At 42.2% G+C, this 16696-nt stretch overlaps 1 protein-coding gene across 3 annotated transcripts in view; it reads right to left on the reverse strand.

Annotated features, from left to right (window-relative positions):
* Positions 1 to 9266: 9266 nt before the first annotated feature.
* Positions 9267 to 16696, reverse strand: part of LOC115112186 (CD276 antigen-like) — a 79682-nt gene continuing 72252 nt past the window's right edge. Inside the window, exon 8 of one of the 3 annotated variants that reach the window (XM_029639050.2) lies at positions 9267 to 10200. The gene's annotated coding sequence lies outside the window, so the exon portion shown is untranslated. Of the gene's footprint in view, positions 10204 to 15584; positions 16465 to 16696 lie in introns of those variants that run through there. The other 2 variants (XM_029639049.2, XM_029639051.2) reach the window with 2 other exon arrangements.

The following is a 16696-nucleotide window of genomic DNA, read 5'->3' on the forward strand; positions in this document are numbered from 1 at the left end:
GTTTGTAGTTTTTCAAAGCTTGGCCTACCGAATACACATTGAGATATGGATAAAGTTGCACTTCCTACGGCTTCCACTAGATGTCAACCATCTTTAGAATCTTGAATGAGGATTCTACTATAAAGGAGGGGCTCATGAGACCTCTTTGAGTCAGTGGTCTGGCAGAGAGCTTCGGTCTCCTGACGCGCGCTCCCGACAGAGTTACCTCTCGTTCCAATGCTTTTCTGAAGACAAAGGAATTCTCTGGTTGGAAAATTATTGATGTTTTATGTTAAAAACATCCTAACGATTGATTCCATACATCGTTTGACATGTTTCTAAAGGACTGTAACGGAACTTTTCGAGTTTTTGTCTGGATGAAATGCTCGCGCCTCATGAAGATGGATTACTGGGCTGAACACGCTAACAACAAGTGGCTATTTGGACATAAATTATGGACTTTATGGAACAAATCAGACATTTATTGTCGAACTGGGATTCCTGGGATTGCCTTCTGATGAAGATCATCAAAGGTAAGTGAATATTTATAGTGTAATTTCTAACTTTGTTGATTCCAAAATGGCGGATATTCCTCTGGCTGTTTTGGGCTCTGTGCGCCGTTCTCAGATTATGCTTTTTCCTTAAAGTTAAAAAAAAATCTGACACAGCGGTTGCATTAAGGAGAAGTCTATCTTTAATTCTGTGAATAACAGTTGTATCTTTTATCAATGTTTATTATGATTATTTCTGCAAAATCACTGGATGTTTTGGAATCAAAACATTACTGCACATAAGGTGCCAATGTAAACTGAGATTTTGGGATATAAATATGCGCATTACATGTATTGTGTAACATGATGTCCTATGAGTGTCATCTGATGAAGAACATCAAAGGTTAGTGATTCATTTTATCTATATTTCTGCTTTTTGTGACTCCTATGTTTGGCTGGAAAAATGGCTGTGTTTTTTTGACTTGGCTATAACCTAACATAATCATATGTTGTGCTTTCACTGTAAAGCATTTTTTAAATCAGACATAATGGGTAGATTAACAAGATGTTTATCTTTCATTTGCTGTATTGGACTTGTTAATGTGTGAAAGTTATTTTTGAATTTCGTGCACTGCCTTTTCAGCGGAATGTTGTCGAGCCTGCGCTAGAAAGGTTAACAATTGACCACAGTGGGTAACCAATGTGTACAGCTGTCCCGACGCTCTGTCTAACTGCATCTAACCGTGTCTAATCACCTGGAAGTGCAATACAATTTCGGGAACATCGAAAAGTCTACTTTCATGTCACTGCAATGCACTTCCAGAGCTATTAGAAACTTGTGAGGGAACAAAAAAAACCTGTGGGCTCGAAGTTGTTACACAAAAAAACATCGGTGGAAATCTGTGGTAAAACAGCTCACAGTAAGTCTATCTTTTGTATTTGGAAAGTTATTTTTGGATGATTAATTAAGTTAGGTTGAGTGTTCAAGGTTTCCAAAAACGTATCACAATCAATGATCAATTCTTTATAGATAGAGCATTTCAAACTTGAATAATCACATCGGATATTCAAAAAGGATGTAGAATGACTCCAATGCTGTAGCATTTGGAGTTATGAGAAGGGCTAGACACATGCATACAGTACAACACACTAGCCACTTATGCTTACTTTCACGTTAAATAGTCAGTCAGACAGGTAATGGAACAGCTAGACAGGCCTAAAACCCCAAGTAGACTTATTTGTAGACTGGCTAGTTGTTTGCCAAACACAATGTATAGGAGTCATAATGGACTGAACATTTTGATCAATTGCAATGGCTTCTTTTCTCCATTTCAGGATGTATTGCATCATTCTCAGTGATGCTGTGACTCCACTAAAGATCTTAGTAGCACAAAGAAATTGGTCTCTGAATAGGATGTGTGTTGTATTCATCTTCAGCTGAGTACTCCCTACTCACACTGGAGCCATCTGTTCACCCACCACCTCTAAACTGGTTCAACTACAGTAGCCACAAGTCAACTTCAACTCACTGTTCCTCCCTATTTGAACAATGAACAATCATATTGTTCCTAATTCACCTTGCTTTTTGTTTGTAAATGTTCTGTTTTGTTATTTTATTGTTGTTTGAACTGAATTAGTAAGTTATAGTAATTAGTACCAACTAAACTTAGCAAAAAAACAAACGGCCCTTTTTCAGGACCCTGTCTTTCAAAGATAATTCGTAAAAATCCAAATATGTCACAACTTCCGTTGAAGTTGGTGCCTCTCCTAGTTCGTTCGGCGGTCGTCGTCACCGGCTTTCTAGCTGCCAATGATCCACGTTTCTTTTTCCATTTGTAATGTCTTTATTGTACACACTTGTTCCCATTACATTATTATTATTTCCCTATTTAACCCTCTGGTTCTCATTATGTTTTGTGCGTGATTGTTCCCGGTTCTGTGTTAGGCTGTTGTGTTAGGGTTTGTGATCCCTGCGTGGATTTATTTTCGCTGATTATTTTTCCTGAGTAAAAGTACGTTATTTTACTCAGTTCTGTGTCCTGCGCCTGACTCCGTTCTCACCTCTGCACAACTAACACATGCCAAAATAACTTCAGATCTTCATTGTAAAGGGTTTAACCTTTTCATTGTAAAGCGGAACCCCTGCACAACATTCCGCTGAAAAGGCAGTGAGCGAAATTCTAAAATATTTTTTAGAAATATGTAACTTTCACACATTAACTACAAATCTCAGATGTCCCACTTCCTGGTTGGATTTTTCTCAGGTTTTCACCTGCCATATGAGTTCTGTTATACTCACAGACATCATTCAAACAGTTTTAGAAACTTCAGAGTGTTTTCTATCCAATACTAATAATAATATGCATATAATAGCATCTGGGACAGAGTAGGAGTTCACTCTGGGCACGCTATTCATCCAAAAGTGAAAATTCTGCCCCCTATCCCAAAAAGGTTCAACTGAGAACTCAATGGCTATATGGCTTGTGTTCTCAAGAGCTGGCATGTTCCTAAGAAGACAGACTACTTACCAGGATCCAGGGCGAGCTCTGTCCTGACTCTCTAGTCCACCAGCCCAAGCAGGTTGCAATGTTCCTAGATGGTGACCAAAATAATATTAATATACACAAAATAAAACAAAAAGGAAATCCATAGCAAAACGGTATCAAACAAATAAGGTAAGACCCTGTTGGGCCAGAAGGCTCCTCAAACCACCTCTCCCTCAGCCATCATCTGCCAATCCCTACTCTCTCTAGACAGATGTGCCTCCCACAATGTACCAATCTTACGGTTTGCATGTCACTGCCTACGTCACTGATTTATCCACTTGTTGCCCACATCCCCCGAACACAAAATAGTAGTTAGGAAGACGAAGATCACAGAGGTTATTTTTAATGAGTGCATTCTGCAAATGACTGGTTTGCATCATCTACCTTCACTAAAACAACGCAAAGAATGCCTGCGAACTTTGCCTGTGAATTGCAGTGTTCTGGCATGTCTGCCTCGTGATTTGTTGGGGGAGTTGTCTGTCTGAAGAGGAGCTCCCCCAGATTTTTTTTTGCCCCCTTCAAAGTTACCAAGAGTCTGTCATTAATCCCAGACCCTAGTCACTGCTGTTGCCTAGGGTCTGGATTTCAGAGACTTGCCAATCCCCAACACATGAACAATCATCACGTCCTGGCTATCAAATCAAATTGTATTTGTCACATGCGCCGAATACAACAGGTGTAGTAGACCTTACAGTGAAATGCTTACTTACAAGCCCTTAACCAACAATGCAGTTTTAAGAAAATACCCCAAAAAGTAAAAGATAAGAATAACAAATATTTAAAGAGCAGAAGTAAATAACAATAGTGAGGCTATATACAGGGGGTACTGGTACAGAGTCAATGTGTCAATGTGCGGAGGCACCAGTGTCGAGGTAATTGAGGTAATTACATACATGTAGGTAGAGTTATTAAAATGGCTATGCATAGATATAATAGAGAATAGCAGCAGCGTGGGGGGGGGGGAGGCAATGCAGATAGTTTGGGTAGCCATTTGATTAGCTGTTCAGGAGTCTTATGGCTTGGAGGTTTAGAAGCCTCTTGGACGTAGACATGGCGCTCCGGTACTGCTTGCCGTGCGGTAGCAGAGAGAACATGGTTTCTGGTTGGGGTATGTACTTACTGTCACTGTGGGGACGATGTCCTTGATGCACTTATTGATAAAGCCAGTGACTGATGTGGTGTACTCCTCAATGCCATCGAAAGAATCCCGGAACTTATTCCAGTCTGTGCTAGCAAAATTCCTGCAGTTTAGCTTCTGCTTCATCTGACCACTTTTTTATAGACCGAGTCATTGGTGCTTCCTGCTTTACTTTTTGCTTGTAAGCAGGAATCAGGAGGATAGAGTTATGGTCAGATTTGCCAAATGGAGGGCGAGGGAGAGCTTTGTACGCGTCTCTGTGTGGGGAGTAAAGGTGGTCTAGAATTTGTTTCCCTCTGGTTGCACATTTAACATAGTGATAGAAATTAGGTAAAACTGATTTAACTTTCCCTGCATTAAAGTCCCCGGCCACTAGGAGCACCACCTCTGGATGAGCGTTTTCCTGTTTGCTTATGGCGGAATACAGCTCATTGAGTGCGGTTTTAGTTCCAGCCTCGGTCTGTGGTGGTATGTAGACAGCTACGAAAAGTACAGATGAAAACTCTCTAGGTAGATAGTGTGGTCTACAGCTTATCATGAGATACCTCAGGCAAGCAAAACCTTGAGACTTCCTTAGATATTGTGCACCAGCTATTGTTTATTAATTTGCATAGGCCCCCGACCCATGTCTTACCAGAGGCTGATGGTCTGTCCTGCTGATAAAGTGTATAACCCGCCAGCTGTATGTTCTTAATGTCGTTGTTCAGCCACGACTCGGTGAAACATAAGATATCACAATTTTTAATGTCCCATTAGTAGGATATAGAGTATGGGATTTCAGTCTGTTCCATTTATTTTCCAGCGATTAAACGTTAGCTAGCAGAACGGAAGGCAAGGGCAGATAAGCCACTCGTCGCCTGATCCTCACAAGGCATCCTGATCTCTTTCCGCAAAACCTACGTTTCCTTTTCCTGCAAATCACGGGGATCTGGGCCTGGTCGGGTGTCTGTAGTATATCCCTCGCGTCCGACTGAACTCCTCGTCCAATTTGAGTTGAGTAATCCCAGTTCTGATGTCCATAAGCTCTTTTCGGTCATAAGAGACGGTAGCAGCAACATTATGTACATAACAAGTTTAGAAAATTGTGAAAAAACTAACAAAATAGCATGGCTGGTTAAGAGCCAATAAGACGGCAGCCCTCACCTCTGCCATCATCTTGTACAGTCTCTCTAGACAGATGTCTCAGCACCTGACCTGGTAGCTGCTGCCCCCTAGGGATGGGAGGTGTTCAGTGGTCTACTTAGGGTCTTCAATACTTACTGCCTCTCTATCTCCGTGTGGTGTGAATAACCCAGTTTTATCAGGATCAACCATCCTTTAATATCTTACATAAAGACTTAGAAACAGTCACAGAATGTCTGGTATGGTTCTGGCATTGTGAAACTGATGAAGTTGTTGTTGGACATAGTGACAAGAAAACAAAGGCATCAAATAAAACAAAAGCTTTTGATCTTTACATTTACTGTTATTGAGAGGGACAGTAAAAACGCATGACATAAAATCATACACTTAAAAGGATTTCCCATGGGTGTACTGCTTGGCAGCTAGAGTCAAGTGAAAGTAATACATTATTTTGATGCCAGATGAAATTGTATGCTTGACTCAATTATGATATGACATATCAACAGTAAAACATCTAGGAAAAGCTTTGATGCATTTATAAAAATGGGGGGGGGGGGGGAGATACATCAAAGGGAAATAAAGACAAGCAAATCATCCTATGATTGACAACTCTGCATTCCTTATGCTTACTTTATCCATGACATGCAATGTGCATTGATAAGGAGTCAAAGTTGCCGTATGTCGGCCTTTATAAATATGACTTTGTGCCCCTGGTCGTGCCCCTAATGTGACATATCTACAAACCTTTATGTCGATACATGAATAAGCTCTTATTTCATTAGAAGCCAAACATGCTCAATGGAACATGGGCCTATTTTACAAATTAGCTGATGCAATTGTTTGAAGTTCAAATATATATGAGGGTTTTTAAATGTAGAAAAAACACTTATGCATGAGTACAGATTCAGAACAAGTGAGACACATTTCATATGAACCGATATTTAGTGGCCAACTGGAAACAGTATAACGTGTTCATTGGCATAGTTTTTTGCTGAGCATGTAAAAACCCTGACAGCTAAAATCTGTCACTGAACTCCCTCTCAGAATGGCTATCTTTACAGAGACAAAGCCTTTGGAACATGAACATGCTCTCTTTGTCAGAGAGCAAATGCTGCATTTCACAATACTCTCAGATCAAAATGCCAAATCAAATTAAATAATGGCAGTTTTGCCTCTTTTTATAATTGTAATCTCTGTGCCACTTCTTCCTTCCATCCCTGTCCTCCAAAAGCGAGGCTCTGTCATCTGTCTTCTGTAAAGCCTCGTGTCAACAGTACACGTCCAGTAAGCCTGCTTACCATTCAGAGGGGAACAGAGTAGTGTTAGCGATTCACAGGTGCTTTCAAAAAAAATTCCTTCCCAGCATGATTACATACTGATGAGGAATATTTATCTGAGCCTCTATTGAAACTGTTTTGTCCTTCAAGATATACCGTCCCGGAGGTAAAACACTATGAAAGAACAAACTTTCCCTTTTGAAAATGGAAGCCTCTCTTCTCTGTGAGCATTTGGTCAACTGTGGACTACCAATCTCTCCCTTGTGTGACCTGATCACCTTTCAAATGACAACATTGATCTACTCTGACAGTACAATTCAGGGGGAAGCGTTGCGACATAAACGTGCTTTGAAACCTTGTTTTCATGTTTTGATTGATGAGCAGCGTGTTCGATTCGGTATTTTTGCCCATCTCTTCCTCAGATCTGTCAATGTCTTGACAATCCTGACCGTTTTCTCCATGTTTACTTATGTCCTAAAAAATGTAGAGGTCCAAAGGATGTTGACGGGTACTGTTTTCCCTTTTAAATTCCCATTACAACGTTTTAATAAATGTGCCTCTCTGTCATGAATAATTACCCAGAAAATCAAAAGTATCAAATCAAATTAAATCATAACTATTAAGTCAGTTCAAAAACTATGACTGGATAGTCAAGATTGGCTTTTGGAAATGAATCTTCACAAATAGTTGAATGGGGTGTTTTTCTCTGTCTAGCGGTGGGTATAACACCCTGGAGCATGGCTGCTACCAGTAGTTCTTCATCTATTATTGACTATATTGCGCTTTTTAAGCACCATGTGCTAAAGTTTCAAAGACACTTCTCTCGTCCCTTGGTTACCAACAGCTGTTTTATTGATTGCTTTCTTTCTCCATACTAAATACACAACTCAATCCCCCTGGTGAGAGGAGAACTATACAGTTTCAAATGTCGGCAGTGAGTTTTTCTCCATTGCTCAACAAACTGTGACATTCAGGTTAACTTTCCACTTATTCCAAACAACACAATAGAACAAAAAAATCTGGCTACAGACTCCGGACTAGAAAAGCATTTAATGCAAATATGTTTACAGTGAGGAATGTTGATTTGAAAGTGTCTCTACAGTACAGTACCCACTGGGCACAGACATCCGTTCAATGTCTAACTTTGAGTTGAGTTGTTAACTAACGGGAATTCAGTGTGAAATCAACAACAACAAAAAATGTCATTATATTTAGGTAAAGAATTGGGTTATGTGATGACTTTTTGCAAATCTAATTCGTTTTCCACGTTGATTCAACGTCATCAGATGGATTTTTTTTTTAGGTTGAAATGACATGGAAACAACGTTGATTCAACCAGTGTTTGCCCTGTGGGGTAGCTTCTCTGTTGGCACATTCAAAGAAACCTACTTCCCAATGAAAAGAGGCCAGACTCTGACATGATGAGTTATATACTTGAGGAGTGACTGGGAATCTACATCAATATGAAGGGAAGTGGATAATTTATAGGGCTAACAAGCCATTCTGATTTGCCAAAAATCACAGAACCTACCGAGTGGAAGTGAAAGTGATTTGAAATTACAGCATTGTGCTATGTGTGACAGTCTTCCAAATGAATGAGGGCTCGGCGTTTGGTCCACTTGTCTCGCTAGAATGATTTTTCAATCTCAAGGTGCAACAACAGTGTCTAAAGAAGCACTCAGTGACAGGACCAGTCATTGAGTCTGGTGAAGAGTTCATGCTCCAACTCAGCTTGATGGAATTGATGGGAGAAGGCCAAACTTACAGAGACATTGAAGTCTGAAGACGTTTGTATGAAATAAATAAATAAAAATGTATGAGTTTGGTTTCCGTTTCCCCTGTTCGTTACTCAATCTAGCACAGTAATCACCACATGCCATCTGCCCCCTATTCCTCACCTGTAAGATTTAGAACTCCTTGCAGACATCCTGAATTTAGGGAGGCCAGGCAACATAGTATAGACTTTGAAGTAGAAACTGTTTCAAGGCTGGAATTTTCTTTCTTAAATCCCATGACATTTCCTCCCTGCTCCTGAATGTGAGAATGAGAGTGACACAGAGAGGGGGCAACCAAATAAACCCTTCCAAGGAGCTGAAGCCACTAATCTGTAATTTAATTTCAAGCGGGTGTCTGGGCCATGAGGACACATGGCAAGGTCAAGGGCTACTGTACAGAGAGCGAGAGAGAGATGTGGATTTGGAAGCACAGCCTTCGGTTTGATCAACAGCTTCATCCAGCTTAGAAGGAATAGTGATGGGTTGGGGGGGGTAACCCTTCCTTTCCTACCTCTCAGAGACAGCCAGCCTGTCTGTTCCACCAGCCCAACCGCAGCCACTTATTTCACACACGGCAGTAGCAAATACTCCTGGAGGAAATTCATTATTCAAACAACTAAGATGTTTGGGATGAATAAGCATCTGCAAGTCCCTAAGAACGTGAGAGCGTAACTGGCAATTTAACACGTCCGGCTAGATCCACATGTAAATGAAAGATTTGTATTACTTTTCACCATTATTCTTGTTTTCCTCATTATGTAGAGGAGTGTAGTCTACAGATAAATCAGCTCTAATGGAGAAGTGGAGGTATGAATTGTGAGCAGTGTGGCTAATCCCATGGGTAAGGAGATATGTGTAATAGAGTGGACCTTGTTCTCCATGAACACACATGCAGTGGCCCTGGAAATGGACGCAATAATTACCAGTGACCGCTCGGGAACATTTTCACCATGTCTCTTTAATGCGAATCAGCACTGGGTTCTTTTATGGACGGCTTTGGCATTCATACACACATTGACATTTGGCACAAGGACCTGCTCGAGTACCTGTATACTGTAACAGAACTTATACAATCACCCACCCACCCTCCATCTTGAATTCATAAAACATTCCACCTTGGCAGTCAAGAGTAGCTGAGAAGAGTCCATGTTCATTAAAAACCTTACATATAAGGCTGCTGTCAGGTCAGTGAGAGAACCAGGGTGTATCCCATGCACCATTTGCAGTTTGTTCGAGCTTAGCTGGCATTCAATTTCAATTCCCCCAAGTTATTGAATATACGAGAGTGGTAGACACTGACAGGTACAAGTTACTCCACGGGCAACCATTAATTAGTGAGTCGAGGAGTAAATGGAGAGTTACACAGCTACACTCTGTCTCTGGCAGGTAGGCAGCTAGGGAGACGCTGATGGCAGCCTCAGCTTGGTCATCTCTTAAGCTGTTCACTTCCTATTAGAAATGAGATTCTGGGCCTCTCAAACTTCCTACCTCGATACATAGTGAAGAGAAAATGTTGTCCAGGTTCGAGACAGGGAGCCTGTCAAATCCAATGGCCTTCATGTGGAGCTTCTCTTTAGCCTATTGCATAGAAATTAATACGACTCCACACCCGCGTTCATATACTTTGTTAATTGAAGGAGTAGCAGGGGAAGGGAAATGTAGAGTGCTGTAATAGGATATGATGGGTTTATGTCTTTTTGGAAGCCCAGGAGGAAGTGGTCCTGTAGGGATGGGTATGATGGACTCATTGTCAGCTCAGTACGGACTGGAAACTGTGTGGGTAGGAGACAGTGGAACCAGTCTCTCCGTTGATGGATAGGTGTAGTGGGATTAAATATAAGACTCATCGCTGTCTCACCGTCTGCCTCCTCACTGCTGAAAAAAAAAAGTAAAAAATATTGTGTTAGAGAGAGGGAGGTTGTCAGACCAAAACCTTATAGGGATTTGTGCTGTGGAGAGAAAACATTACCGAGACACTTTCTTATTCCAACAGGACAATATTACGGTTTGTTCCTTTTGATGACTGCAACATCCCAGTCTTCATCCACTTGACCTGTTTTCCATATTACAGGTAACTCTTCTAAACTTTTAATGTAGTTTACCCACTCCGGTCCCAATAGACCCCTCCACACCACTGCTAATGCTACCACAGCAAATTAAACTGCTCTCCCTGAATGATTAAACTGGTTCGAGAATTAACTCAAGACACACAGGGTTTATAATGGGGCGGCAGGTAGCCTAGCGGTTAGAGCGTTGGGCCAGTAACCGAAAGGTTGCTAGATTGAAACCCCGAGCTGACAAGGTAAAAATCTGTCGTTCTGCCCCTGAACAAGGTAGTTGACCCACTGTTCCTAGGCTGTCATTGTAAATAAGTATTTGTTCATAACTGACTTGCCTAGCTAAATAAAGGATAAATAAATAAAATAATGTCACACGTGAAGCTCTCCTAGTTTCAGATTTTAAAAAGCAATATAGCAGGGTATAACCCGCAGAGGTTCAGTTTAGATATGTAATTAGAGTGGATTACCCAGAACTACCTGAAACATACCGCTCTGGATTTCCAATTGAAAAGAAAAGATTTCTAAAAAATTATAATTTGTTTAAATTTTTCAGTAAAATTATAATTTAAAGATGTACATGAAAGGAAAATATATATATATATATATATATATATATATATAAAAAAGTTTGAGGAAGAGGAATACTTAATGCATTATGACATTTTGCAGTAGCCTACATGCTCTTTGTTCCAGAAAGGCCTCATCTCTACTTCCTGTCTAAACCTGTCATGCTTATAAAGCTCCTTTTGATTCTGATCTGTCTGGAAGGACTGAGATTGCAGACCATCAGCAGATGTAATACTCTTACGCTTGTAGTGTATGCTGTCTTGGTCACTTTGGCTGGAAAAATGGCTGCTGCCACTGTTTGGAAACGTCTCTATCACTTCTTAATCATTACATATTTTCCCCTGACTGTATCTGTGGCACGTGATATATCTCTATGAAGTGGCGAAACTGTAAATAAAACAACAGAGACGACTTGATGAATTATACAAGTCAAAAGAAGTCAGACTGTTGACATCTGAGTCCTGCCAGTTTCCTAGAGGTCTCTGTAAACTTGGTGGCTCTGGATATGCATATATATTAAACAGCAGCTCTCCATTTGAAAACTCACTCCAGTTCCCACTTTCCTTGCCTCCTCTCAGAGGGCAGTGCAGCTTGCCTCCTCTCAGAGGGCAGTGCAGCTTGCCTCCTCTCAGAGGGCAGTGCAGCTTGCCTCCTCTCAGAGGGCAGTGCAGCTTGCCTCCTCTCAGAGGGCAGTGCAGCTTGCCTCCTCTCAGAGGGCAGTGCAGCTTGCCTCCTCTCAGAGGGTAGTGCAGCTTGCCTCCTCTCAGAGGGTAGTGCAGCTTGCCTCCTCTCAGAGGGTAGTGCAGCTTGCCTCCTCTCAGAGGGCAGTGCAGCTTGCCTCCTCTCAGAGGGCAGTGCAGCTTGCCTCCTCTCAGAGGGCAGTGCAGCTTGCCTCCTCTCAGAGGGTAGTGCAGCTTGCCTCCTCTCAGAGGGCAGTGCAGATTGCCTCCTCTCAGAGGGCAGTGCAGCTTGCCTCCTCTCAGAGGGCAGTGCAGCTTGCCTCCTCTCAGAGGGCAGTGCAGATTGCCTCCTCTCAGAGGGCAGTGCAGATTGCCTCCTCTCAGAGGGCAGTGCAGCTTGCCTCCTAATCCATCATAAAAATGAACACAATACAATATTTTCACACCTGCATGTTCTCATCGGATTCAAATCTACTTTTAGATATTCCCCCTTTGGAAATGCATGATGTGTGTGTTCAAACAGGGGGTCATTCTTATTGAGTCCAGGACAGCAGCATCCTGAAATGAATTTCAGAAATGAAAGACCACCCCAGACCTTTACCAAAGGCTATAGAGATTGTTTGGCTGTACATGCGATACGAGCATACACTAAAAAACTCTCATATCTTCACGTCAGACTCCTGACTGAATAGACTGGGAAGTTAACACAGACTATCCAAACTTGAAGAAAACTTTCTCTCTATCCAAGAGCTCCAGCAGACAGACATCAGGAGGACAGAACCATCCTATCCCACTTCTTCTTAGCAGGTTGAGACGCTGCATGCTGACGGACAGTTTCATTTACAGCCAGTGCAGGGGATTGCACACTAATTTACTCAGGCTATAGGAGACTGTTCACTTAAAGCAGCAGCGTGCCGGGTCCATTCTAATGAACCACTGTAAATCCACACTGCACTCATTTCAGTCCTCATTTGCATTGAAATGGAAGTGCCATATTTCATTCTCTTCCTTGGTAACCTTCCACCACTTATTTATATATTTGGAGAACCCTGTACAGGGAGCCACGGGCACGCTGTTTTCAGACATTGACGTAAATGACAACAATCTGAGTCATTATCAGAGAACAACTCCAGCTGGGGGATGCTGACATCAACACAGACGTTTCCAGAAGTCAATATGCAGCTTTGGAGAGATCTTACAACGGTCAAGGTAAGACAGGTTGTCCATAAGGCATTATGAAATACACAGTGTCCTTATAAAGATGGATTGGAACACTTCATTTGTATACTTTGTATACATTTGTCTAATTTGTCTAAATGCATGTGGTTTATGCATTGTAACACTGCTGGTGGTAAGCACACCACAATGAAATATTACAGACATGACAATGATAAACAATGCTCAGAGTAAACCGTTCCGTCATACATAACCTCCAAGACGTCACAGTCACAGCTTCACTGACTGTCACCTCAACGCAGCCTCACACATCGCACACACGCCAAATAGACGTCATATGTGCCTTTCCCCGTATTTTTATTATGTTGTGTGATTTCCCCCCTCCAATTTCCTCCAAGCCCCCCCTGGTGTTAATTATCAGGATTCTTTCCCCTAGAGCAGCACAGAGCTGTGGAAGTGCATTAATCTTGATTCTACACTCCAGTACAAAGCCTTGTTTGAAGAGACTCCTGTGGTAAGCCCCAAAGGCGGAGTGATTCAGAGTCAGAAGAAGAGAGAGGAGAGGGAGAAAGAAAAGAGTCGCAGATCGCTCTGTGTTTACACTGGGAAACCTGGCCGCCTGGCAAAGCAGCATGCAAACCATTCGTCCCTTTCTTCCTCAGTGTTATAATCATCATCTGTATGATGAATATCAAGCTGTGCGTCTGTGGTGACATCAGAAGGGACCATGGGCTGTTATGGTTTATTGATTTGGTCTGTGGTGGAGTAATGAGGTCACTTTCATGTCATCATCCCATTCCCACTCAGTGGACTGATGGCTGCTGAGTGGACCTGTCGGTGTTCTGGGGACTAACTAGGAGCTCTACAATTAAATCTGACCCATTTCTATGTTCCAAAATTGTCTCTCCAGCCATGTAATTTAATGGTCTGCTCACATTGCTTTAGTGTAATTACAAGGTTTTCAAAACATGTTCCTTCGTTAAAAATGTAGTATATAGTGAGCCTTGTCCATGGATCCTGTGTAGCTAGTAATTGGCGGCGAATCAATGTTAGTGAATTTTTGAGGCTACTATACTGTTCTGTAGCTGCTGGTCTGCTGCTGGCTGGTCACTCTGCTCACTCTCATCTAATATGTTATCCACATCACTGCACAGATACAGACAGAAGCTCACTCTCTGACAGACACGTCTACCGCCCTCATCTAGGATTTTATCTTTAATTAACACAGGTCATTCCAGATATTTACACCAATGGAAAGACAGAGATTGTATTACGATTTCCATTTTACGATTTCCATTTAAGCCTGTGTCGGGTCAAATAATCATTAATTGCACTGTCATCACTGTGGCTGATTGACAGAATTCATGAGAGCTCATTCATTTAAACAATCATAGTGTCTAGGTTGAGGAAGGTGATCCCTTTGAAACTTTCTAGAACTGGAATTCAGGGGGCATTTAATGGCAAAAAATGTTATGCCCTTGATTTCTTGTAAATCGTTAGTCCTCAGTTCTAGAATAGATTCTCATTATGAAATATAGTTCTACAGTATTGAGGCACTAAGCCCAGTTTGTCAACACAGTGATACACATCTTTCAGCTCTGACGCCTTTCATTTGGAGCCATGTATTTTCTCCCTGAGATTTATAACACTGACTCACATAAAAATATATCTTAGGCTGCATTTACACAGGCAACCCAATTCTGATTTTTTTTCTCACTAATTGGTATTTTGACCAGTCAGATCAGCTCTGGAAAAAGATCTGATGTGAAAAGATTTGATGTGATTGGTCAAAAGACCAATTAGTGGAAATAATATCAGAATTGGGCTGACTGTAAACGCAGCCTCACAGTCTACAAATCCAGCATATTTGTGCTATTCCCATTTGGGTATGCTAACTACTCTATTTACATTTCTGCCTTCTGTAATTCTCTTGATGTTCTCAACACACACCTTCCATTTGCTGACAATAGTTTAGCAGTATGTATTTCATTTAACCAATTTAAAAGAACAGTGTTTCAACACAATTATACCAGCTCATATTTGAGATGACATTTGTAAAAACTGTAAAAATGTCTGAAGGTGTGTGCTACTGTGTACTGTATGCCAGTGGAGGCCTCTATACAAGTCCCAACCCCAGTAGGACACCTCATGTGGCCAATGAGAGAAGAGACAACAGTGCAGGTGCCAGGCTCCCGGCCCTCTGCCCTGGCGGGGGTGATGGAGGACATGATGAATGCTCTGGAGGAGTATCTCTCCATCCATGTAATGCAAGGGGGATTGGACAGTCAGGCCAGGGGCATCAGGACAGCAGCAGCGACCAGAGACCCTGAGCCAAGTATATTAAGTGTTGCTGACAGCCAGGTGACACCAGAGCTCTGTGTTGTGTTGACTGCACACAACTCAGTACCATGTCACCATGATGGAGTGATAAACAGCCTTCAGGATCCATAGATCACCTGAGACGCTCCATATGTCATGTATATATGTGCCGCTGCATGCATACCGCAGCCCACCGCACTGCACTGTCACCGGGCCCCAAGGCATAGAGTTGTAGTGAGGGAGGAGGGAAGGTGAGTGGTCTCCATGCTGTGTATTACATACCCAGGCTCCTCATCTGCATTATGAGTAATCTGTGCTAGTTAATTGAGCCCAGAGGCAGTTGGTTTCAATGAAGCCTCCTGTATTTTTTTTTGGTGCAAAATAGGAGAAAAATATCTCTCAGAGGAGCGGGGCTCTCTGTCGAGAGGCAAACAGAGCAGAACTCCTGCCGTGTTCATTAGCTGTCATTGATCAGTGATTCAGTCCCCACACTCCCGCTGCCTGCCACTGCACACTGATATTACGAGTTTCTTGTCATGAAAATCGCTATTAAGGTCCAAAAAAAAGTACAGCCAGCCCAGCAACTTTGGTCCTTGTATTTTATTTTTCACTGCATTATTATCTCCACTATTCTGACGCGTATGGCTCCGCGCCAATCCTCCCCAAGCAAAGCTACAAAATACTATGCAGTCAGTGATATTCTGAGCAGCACAACTATCCATCCTAGACCATCCTCCAATATCAATATGATGCAGTTTTCTGCACATCTCTTTATTGGCTTTTCCTCAGTGGTCATCATCAGGTATCTGGTGCTTGTCACTTGGAGAAATGTACATTTCAGTATTATACGCTTGCAGAGTCATTATCCTGATCAATGGCTGAGACAATAAGCTAAATAATGCACAGATGTGAGGATGAGGAGAGCGAGTCGGAGAGGGTGATTCCATAGCCAACACCTCCCAGGAGAGCTCTAGCCCAGCGTAAGTGTCCTGTCTGACATCATCAACATCAGACGAGCCTCGCCGCGGCGCTGAGACAACAGTAACCTGAGGAGCCGTGTCGCCGCCTGGCGCCTGCCCTCTCCCCAGAAACACCCAAAGGTCACACCGACACGCCAAGCGAAGCTTATTCCTCACCTCACGCCAGCTCTCTTGCTCTCGCTGTCTCTCTCACTCTCAACGACGAGCCACGGCACAGCAGCTATACTTGAAATGCTCCAGGAACCATTTCCCATTTTTATATCTCACTTTATTTCTTCGCCTCGTTATCTCTTCCTCATTCTTATAAAAAAGAGAAGAGTGCGGCTCCTCAAAGTGATGTGTCATCTCTGCTCCCTAAAACAGGACAGAGACAGAATAAGCCCCTTGGCCAACACTGTAAAACATAACAATGAGATAGATTCTTAGAGTGACAGTGCAGAGTTTAAGTAGATATACAGGAGAGAATTAAATCAATATTTTAGAGCTCTAGTAGAAAAGAAGGTAGAGAGGGCCATTATCTAGAGCTAATTGTACCTATAGGGCCTGTCCTATTAGACGTATTAATATCTGCTCTCTCATTGGAATT

The sequence above is a fragment of the Oncorhynchus nerka genome, linkage group LG27, assembly GCF_034236695.1.
Source record: "Oncorhynchus nerka isolate Pitt River linkage group LG27, Oner_Uvic_2.0, whole genome shotgun sequence".
NCBI lineage: Eukaryota > Metazoa > Chordata > Actinopteri > Salmoniformes > Salmonidae > Oncorhynchus > Oncorhynchus nerka.